General features: G+C 41.8%; 2 long non-coding RNA genes across 2 annotated transcripts; both read left to right on the top strand.

The window, feature by feature from the left end:
• Nucleotides 1–6: 6 nt before the first annotated feature.
• LOC123040282 (uncharacterized) lies at nt 7–3,462 on the top strand. The gene is made up of 5 exons (XR_006418114.1): nt 7–688; nt 760–857; nt 2,890–2,953; nt 3,293–3,350; nt 3,418–3,462. It is a non-coding gene; the product is annotated as an uncharacterized lncRNA (long non-coding RNA).
• Nucleotides 3,463–3,471: 9 nt separating this feature from the next.
• LOC123040281 (uncharacterized) lies at nt 3,472–5,593 on the top strand. Its single transcript, XR_006418113.1, has 3 exons — nt 3,472–3,522; nt 4,533–4,580; nt 5,530–5,593. It is a non-coding gene; the product is annotated as an uncharacterized lncRNA (long non-coding RNA).
• Nucleotides 5,594–8,202: the final 2,609 nt, after the last annotated feature.

Raw genomic sequence — 8,202 nt, 5'->3', positions numbered from 1 at the left:
GCCGGCGCTCGCGTCCTGCCCTCCTCTCCTCTGGCCGCCGACGCTCCTCCCCTCCGGCCTCCCCGATCCCCTCGCCATCCTGCGCGCCGTCGTCGCCCACGGATCCGATGACCTCTCCGGGATCTACAACATCGACGGCTAGGGCGCATCGCCGCTGCACAAGCCCGACCCGGCGTGCACCGCCAGCACCACGCGCGCGATGGCTCTGGATCTCGTTTTCTCTCATCGCCGCCGCTCCTCTTCGTGCCCGTCTTCCTCATCTCCTCTGCGTCGCCGCCGCCCGTCCTCCTCCTCTCCTCTGCGCCGCCCGTCTCTGTCGCCGTCTGGCCTAGATGCGTTCGGAGTCCGTCGGCGCCGCACGCGGAGGAGACGCGGCGAGGAGGAGCGCGAGCCACCGGAGCAGTGGGTCGTCGCGCCGTCGACGGGAGGAAGCTGGGATGCGAAGATGGTCATCCTCGTCGCCAGTGCCATCATCCTCGCACGGAAGAATCGTCTCCCCGACGCGCCTCCTTTGAGGAGCTTCCACCTACCCACCGTGGCTGCTGGCGCGACCTGCTCCTCGGGTGAGCGGTTCCCCCTACGACCTCGATCCCCTGTCTCTGCTTCTCCGCTGCGACAATGTCCTCCTCATCTACATCGGCCGCTCGACCTGCCCTTCCACAAAAAATGACTGGCACATCGAGCCGAGGTGAGCACCCCTTGCCAAATCATCCTCTGGCACATGCCTTTTCATGTGGCTCACTCTTTCATGGTGCTCAGATGCTGACCCGACTGCCTCGGTGTTGATTGCCGGCCGACGAACTGCAGTGTGCTACCGGCGTTGAGATCCAGAAGGAGGCAGCGGATGGGGAGATGAGGTAGGGATGAAGTGCCGATTAAGATGCAGAGCTGTTTTTTATCATGTTGTTCTCATCCTGCTCACTGTGATTTGTGGGAAATATCTACATTCTGGTTTTGTTAAGATATAGAGTCACTATTTTTATTCTGCATTACCTCGTGAGTCTTATTATATGGATTAAGTAAAATGCATTTCGGTGTTGGTTATGTATTGCGGTGGGAATTCTTGAGTTCAGGATTTCAAACCAGTAGCTCTGAGGCAGGGCATTGCCAGGAACTGACTAGAGTTGACTGAACTAAACGCAGGAATTGCAGAGATTCAGAGCAAATCGATGCAAGTTTGCTAACATATGAGGAGAACCTTGCTTTGGAGATGTTGACGTTTGACCACTACCACTGTCCAGGAGGTCTCTCGAGATGACAGACCACACCATATCCATGTACGGTTGGGTCAAATTCTTTCTTAAATCTTGCTTCCAAAGTTGCATGACCTCTGTTCATTACGACTTATTCCTTAAATCCTTCTTTGAACTCTTGGTTCAGGGAACAACTTTGTAGTTGTGCCTCTGTACTTTAGGTGAGGAGCTGCACCATTGATTACCCAGTATATTTTAGATTGGATTTCGTCTTCTTAGCAATCATCATTAGCTAGGTAGCTGTACATGATCTGCTCTTTTAGCAAAATCTAGAAGTATCAAATGCAGTGCTCCATATTAGTAGTTATTTGAAAAATATGCCATTGACTTCTTTGTCAGGTCTGTTTATGTGCACATGAAAAAGGGTGGTGGCGACGAAGAGGAGCACGTGGGACCCCCTTCTCCGCCTGGTGCTGAGATCCCTCTCTGCCTGCCACTACCCTCAGATGTTTCATGAATTGCAGAATGTGATTTTTGTAGCTCATGGTCTTTGTTTTAGGTGATAAGACCAGGGATGGACTCATTAGCGTCAACCATGTGAAGATGATTAGAAATTTGACTGGAGTAAAGATTCTTCATGGTATATATTACTAATATTTTTGCCTAAAATATGGGGACACATTTAAGAAAAAGTATACTGGGTGTATTTTGTTTTATTGTTATCTCCACTGTATGATAGTTTTCTACGTGGCATTTTGAAGTATGAGAACATTTGTTCCTTGAGAAATAGATACATTGCTCTACTGAGTTTCTTGATACATTGTTGTCATTTACTTAAACACAGAGACACCATTGCTCATTTGTATTCTATTTTTGTGTGTACATGTGTGCTTATTGGGTTGGAGTGGGTGACAGTAGCCACCTGGCAGAAAATATTTTTCTTTGTTTGAAATTCAGAGAGAAATTAAAGTACTCTTTCAAGTAGTAGTTTCTCCATTTGTTGCTCCAGCATGGCTGTTCTTTTTTCAAGGTTTTTATTTATTCGACTAATAGTGGTGAAGACTAATTTTATTGTGATGTATTCCAGGAGGCTTAGTTCAGTTAGGTTTGGTCATGTATTTCAATATTCTAATCTATCCATCATTTCCAGTATACATTTATCTTGAGTGAAATATATTAATGATGCACTTATATCATTTTGGCATGCTCTTGGGTTCCTTTTTGGTTGTTTCTCACTTGCCAAAATGGTTCTGTATGCACTGATTGACTTCTCTTTGTTTTCGTTCTTGATTTTTTTTCAGTTCATATCAAACCAATATTATGTGCATATAGCTTGGTGAGATTATGTCTTAAAGATGGTCTTTTTGCTGGGGATCTTGCGGCTGCTAACAGTTCCTTGAGATTCTTATTAATTATGTTAATGTTAGTCTTGTGGGTACTTCTACCACTACATTATTCTTGTCATTTTAGTCCAACCCCCACATAGAATCAGAATCAATGATGTGAAAGTGGAATGTAGGCGGGTCGACGCAAGCTAACCATCCATATCTAGAACAAAATATCACTATGATTTCTAGAAAGTAGAATGTGTTTGTATATTTTCTGGATTCCCAAGCATGGAAGCACATTTGTTCAGTTATCTTTTGTTTATCTCCTTCCTATTTCTTACCACATTTTATATGTTATCTTTGTGCAGGGTGCTTTGTGGCATTACAAGAGCAATGCTATTGCCATCACATTCGGGAATCGTTCCCGAAGAGGTGCATTTCCTCTTTATCACCTGAATTGTTTCCTTTAGACATTTCCAATGCAACACTAGACAACTGAGCTTCCATTAATCATTTTGTTGAAAGAGCATTTTCTAAAAAAACTGTTCTGTATTTAGAAAATACATGTACCTCAATACCATGATGAATCAATTCCACCAGTTTGATCTGTTCTGAATCTGAATGTGTTCGAAAACTACATGTCCTTCTAACAACATGTGTTTGAGAGTCAAATATAAAATACATTGTATTCATGTTTAATTTATATTTTGTAACTCGGTGAGGACCTCTTTTCTCAACATTTTCCTTTTTAATGTTTGCTTTAATTTTCAGTGAACTGACCAGATGCAAGGTACAATGAACTGAAAGAAGAAGGGCATTCTCATCAAAGGTACATTTATTGGTTTGTTCATGTTACTTTTTTACTTTCTGCTCACTCCGTTGACGGTTGCCTGAAGGAGGACCAGGACGTCGAGTTAAGATGGGTTGCCTCTGATTCGCCTTGTTGCGGTTGGGATGCCTCGCCTCCTTGACACCCTCCTTGAGACTCAACATGAGGCAAGGTGAGCTGGTCCGCATATAAGTTACTTAGTTTGATTGCTACATCTAAAGTTTATTTCTGCTTCTACTTCTATTTCTACTTTATTTCTGTATTTACATTTAAATTATTTCTGCACCTACTTTATTTCTCTTCACTCTCTATCTTTCTCTGTTTAGTTCTGGATTAGGCTTATATGAACTACTTAATGTGACAAAATATCTTAAACAAGCTCTGTGATTTCCTATACTCTCTTATATTATCAAAGAAAAAAGAACTTCTCTTATATTATATTTGTTAGTTCCTTTATACTCCAAAAGAAAATAGAACTGACTAACAAAACTCTGTCAATGATGAATAATGCAGTGTATATAATTCTGGGGCCCCTTTTGTTTCATTTGTTGCTCAGTTAGCTTGTTCTTCTTACCTGTTGTTCTGATTTTTTTGGGTGCTATATAGGATACTATGGTTGAAGATTGTTCTGATTTATATCGATGTTGTTGATTATCAAAATCAGTGGATATTATCTAGGGTGCTTCTCCTTTAGATTTGATGTACCATGTCTTCCAGCTTATACTAGATGATTTCTTTCAATGTGTTTTGATAATCACGGATATGTATCTAATAATCTTATTTTGGCGTCAACAAATTACTCATCTAGCATTTCTTCTATTGCGGTTATGTATCTTTTTCTTTACATGGTTACTGCACTATTGAAGTAGTTGTATTCCGGCCTCTTTCCATTTGACCTTCTTGCAATTATGTTGATTTATGGTGAGATAACCTAGAGAAGTATCGATGTGTATCTTCAGTTCATAGTTGTCCTGTTTGTTACTACAAACCTGAAAGCTATAAACTCAAGATGTTCTTCTCACATGAAAGTATAGTCTCTCTTTTGATTTATTTTAATTCCCATTTCTGGCAAAAACTAAATAATGTAATGAATTGTAGTTTTGTATTACTTATATATTATTTCATCAAGCAGTGGTATGCATTGGCATCCAGTGATGTTTATTTCTTTGGAATGTTTGATAGGTAATTGCAGGAGTTGATGATATGTATCGTCCAGCACCGTTACTTGAGGTAACCTATTTAACTTTATAACCGAGTAAATCAACTGAATTTTTCCCATGGTGAGCTAGCTTCAACTGTTCCTGTTTGGGTTATGTTTATCAGTAGTTGTAATAGTTCATGGTGTGGTCAGTGCCATTTAACATCATATTCTGCCTATGGTATTAAATATTTTAGATTAATCTCAAATATTGGATTTTGTCTGAATGTTGGCCATCGACTGTCATATTGTGCATATTTGTGATTCAGATTTCTTTCTATGCCATTGTTCGGACATTACTCAAAATCTCCGATTTGTCAAAAACTTTTCTTGATTAGATGATAATGTGATATACATGGTGACCGCTATTAAATGAGTCCATCCACTTACACCCTTATAAGCGAGCAACTAATTGATGGTAAATATGTAACCCATTGTTTCCGACTTATGCGCGTACTTGGTTCGGCCTGTAAATCTAGCCCATTGCATAGCTGCGACCGTGGTTTGGCCTGCAATTCCTGCTGGCTATGCTGATGGCCGTACCGCTGTGATTGACGCCGATGTCCTTCTGTAGTGACAGATGTTGCACGCCAGATAGGTCTCGACGGCGTGCAATATTTAGTTTTAGCTTTATTGTGTGAGTTTTTTTGTGTTTTTCTGGTTTTCCATTGGTCCTAAATTGTACATCGAAATCAGTGTAGATGTATTAAGAGAGATGAGCTACTATGTAGGCATTAGTTGTTTTTGTTATGTACTTGGTTACTTAATAATCGTTCTTAATATTGAAAAGGGACAGAAATAAGCTGAGTATTTGATCTGACTTGGTAGTGTTTGCCGGTTAACGCATCTATGTCATTAGACCAGTTCTTTTTTCTTCTCACAGTTTGTCATTTAGAATGATTTTTTAGAGGAACCAGGAACTGGTTCCTGATTCACTTTGTCCTCTTTGTTGATGATCATTTTCTTCCTATGGTTATGCAGGCTTGAGTCTCAGTTTGATCTTACAGTTCTACGGCTCAAAGGTTGATGACTGCCATGAGGCACTACCCAGTTAAATCTTCGTAAGTTGTTGACCATGAACTTTTCTTCTTAATTATTTTCATCTTCTTAGCCTTGCCACATCATCTCTTAAAAATAGTTTGAATCCATCAACTGTGTGCTTTGCCTATGCAATTCATTGAACCGTAAGATTAAAACCTTCATAAGGTGTAGCCCTGTCTCCAACTACCTTCTGAATATTAACATGTTTGTCGGAAAAATAAGAAAGATTAAATCATAGTTTGCACTAAATGAAAATGAGTTTTTTTACATTTTGTTCACTCACTAGGAGGGTCACTATTTATATGCTTGCTACAACTTTTTCCGGATCACCATGTAAATCATTTGTACAGGAGCTCTGGAACAAGAAAAACAATAATCACAAGGATGGAGGCTTAACATGTATTTTGTTTGCCATCTGGTGTTTATCTATTTTTTTCATGGGTGACCAAAACCAGATTACCTTTTCTAATGTTAGTATTGGAGTGTTATCTGCAATGGCATCTACTATATATACTGAAAGTAGTTTTATTTATCTTTAGAACTTGATATATTTTTTAAAACCACTTATTATGCTTCTATTTGTATCTATGACTTCTGAAGCAAGTCAACACATACACAGGCAAATAAACCAAACTGCCGTAGAGTCACTGTATACAAGGAAGCTTGGTTGTTTATATTTTCAGAAAAATGGATCTATCATGATTAAGATATGGTCAACATGTATATATTTGGTTCTACTGTGCTCTCCAGTGTTGCTTACCAATGTGATTGCTTAATGATTACTACGACATATCTTGCTAGGTCCAAGCTGACAACAATCCTCTTGGTCTTAAAAATTTTGTCGAGGCGGCAGGGATCAAAGAATAACAGATCTGGGTCTTCGTCTTCCAAGATTAGAAGGGGGAAACCATCGCTCACTCTCCATATGCTTTAAAAGCAAATCTCAAGTGCATTGCCTATATAAAAATAATTTTGTGGTCATCTATCTCACAAACTATTCACATCAAGTTCATATGGAATGGCACTCACGGAGGCAACTGAACCAAGCTATCTATTGTATGCCTAACTATGGCTTCGTAGTTTTATCGCCTCCATTGCCATTGTTAGCTAATTAGTTTTTCTATTTGTATGACTGCAGTGGATGCTGCCTTGCTTCTGGCACGGGTTAACTTCGATAGTCTCATGCCCATGTTTAACTTGATGATGTTACTCTTCTGGCACATATTGAATGTTTCTTCTTACTCTTGAACCGGCCAGATAATCGGTTGTTCTATTACATGTGCTAAAACTTGCCTTCATACTGATACATCATGCCGTTTGATCTTTTATCGGTTGACCATATCGTCGGGACCGGCACCCTCGTGCCAAGGCGCGTTGCCGATCTAGTGGACATTATTCGGCGATCTGGCAGAGGTGAGGCTTATCAGCAATGGTTACCTGTCATGTCTGTGATATGCTTTCAATAAAACTAAATATACCAATATCAAGATTATATCAAGTAGACCCGGCCTATGCAGTGACACAATATTAAGAAGTAGTTGATACATTTAAGATGCATGCAACTAAATTATGAAGAAGAAGAAGGCAATTCAAAGAATGCCACCGACACCAACAACATGCAGCAACATTATCCACCGTCCTTGAAAACACATGAACTCTAGGAAAGTCTCTCCAAAAGCAATGCCTCCAGAAGTGGCGACGTGCAAAGACCGTTGACGTGTTTGTGATGACCCCTTGTATCGTTATAGAAGCTATAGTACATCTCGACTCCTAATGTCTCTCTACTCCTAATGTCTCAATTGGTAGGATTGAGTTCACGATTTTTTTTCGTCCCGCCACTTTTGTCCGGTTTTTTCTTTCACATGGTTTATTTTCGTCACCTCTCCACCCCACGCATGCACCTTTTTTTTCCGACGCAAAAGGAAAATACAATCCCCTCGCAGCCCCCAACCCTCGACTACATGTCCCAGCTCTCCTCCCTGCCTCCGCGGGCCTCGGCCTCCCTCCTCCCTGCGCCGCCGCGGGTCTCGGCCTTCCTGTGCCGCCGCGAGTCTCGGCCTCCCTCCTCCCTGCGCCGCCACGTGTCTCGGCCTCCCTCCTACCTTAGTCCAAGGCAAAGAGAGGGCTGGCCTTGGCGCCTTGCCTCTTTGGTGGTCGTTGTGGCCCGTTCCGGCCAGGGGAGCCGCCGTAAAGCCTCCACGACATCGGAGCAGAGCAGCCCGACAGAAGGTGGGTGCCGATCTTGTCCCGCAAATTGCTGTCGGGGCCATGGTGGTGCTTCTCCCCCGTCATTACACGTTTGTGCTTGCTTGCTGATGTGAGTGTGTCGTTGTGTCCCTCACATGCTCCCGCCAGGCACCAGCAGCCGTTCGGTGTGTTCTCCGAGGTGCTGCAGTCGAAGGGGCGAGCAGGAGCTATGGATGCCAGCAAACAAGGTTGTGCAGACAGCAATGCATGTGAGGGCTCGCATCCTCATCCCCATCCCAATCTCTGACTATAATACTAGATATTAGATTATATGACATGCATTAGTTGCTTACCTTTGTAGCTGGCATGCACATACACCATTGTTTTCTGATAATTAACCATATTATTTTGAGTGATCAAGTTCAA

The sequence above is a fragment of the Triticum aestivum genome, chromosome 2B, assembly GCF_018294505.1.
Source record: "Triticum aestivum cultivar Chinese Spring chromosome 2B, IWGSC CS RefSeq v2.1, whole genome shotgun sequence".
Classification (NCBI taxonomy): Eukaryota; Viridiplantae; Streptophyta; class Magnoliopsida; order Poales; family Poaceae; genus Triticum; species Triticum aestivum.
Note: the sequence above shows the minus strand (reverse complement) of the source record. Positions and strands in the feature narration are given on the sequence as shown.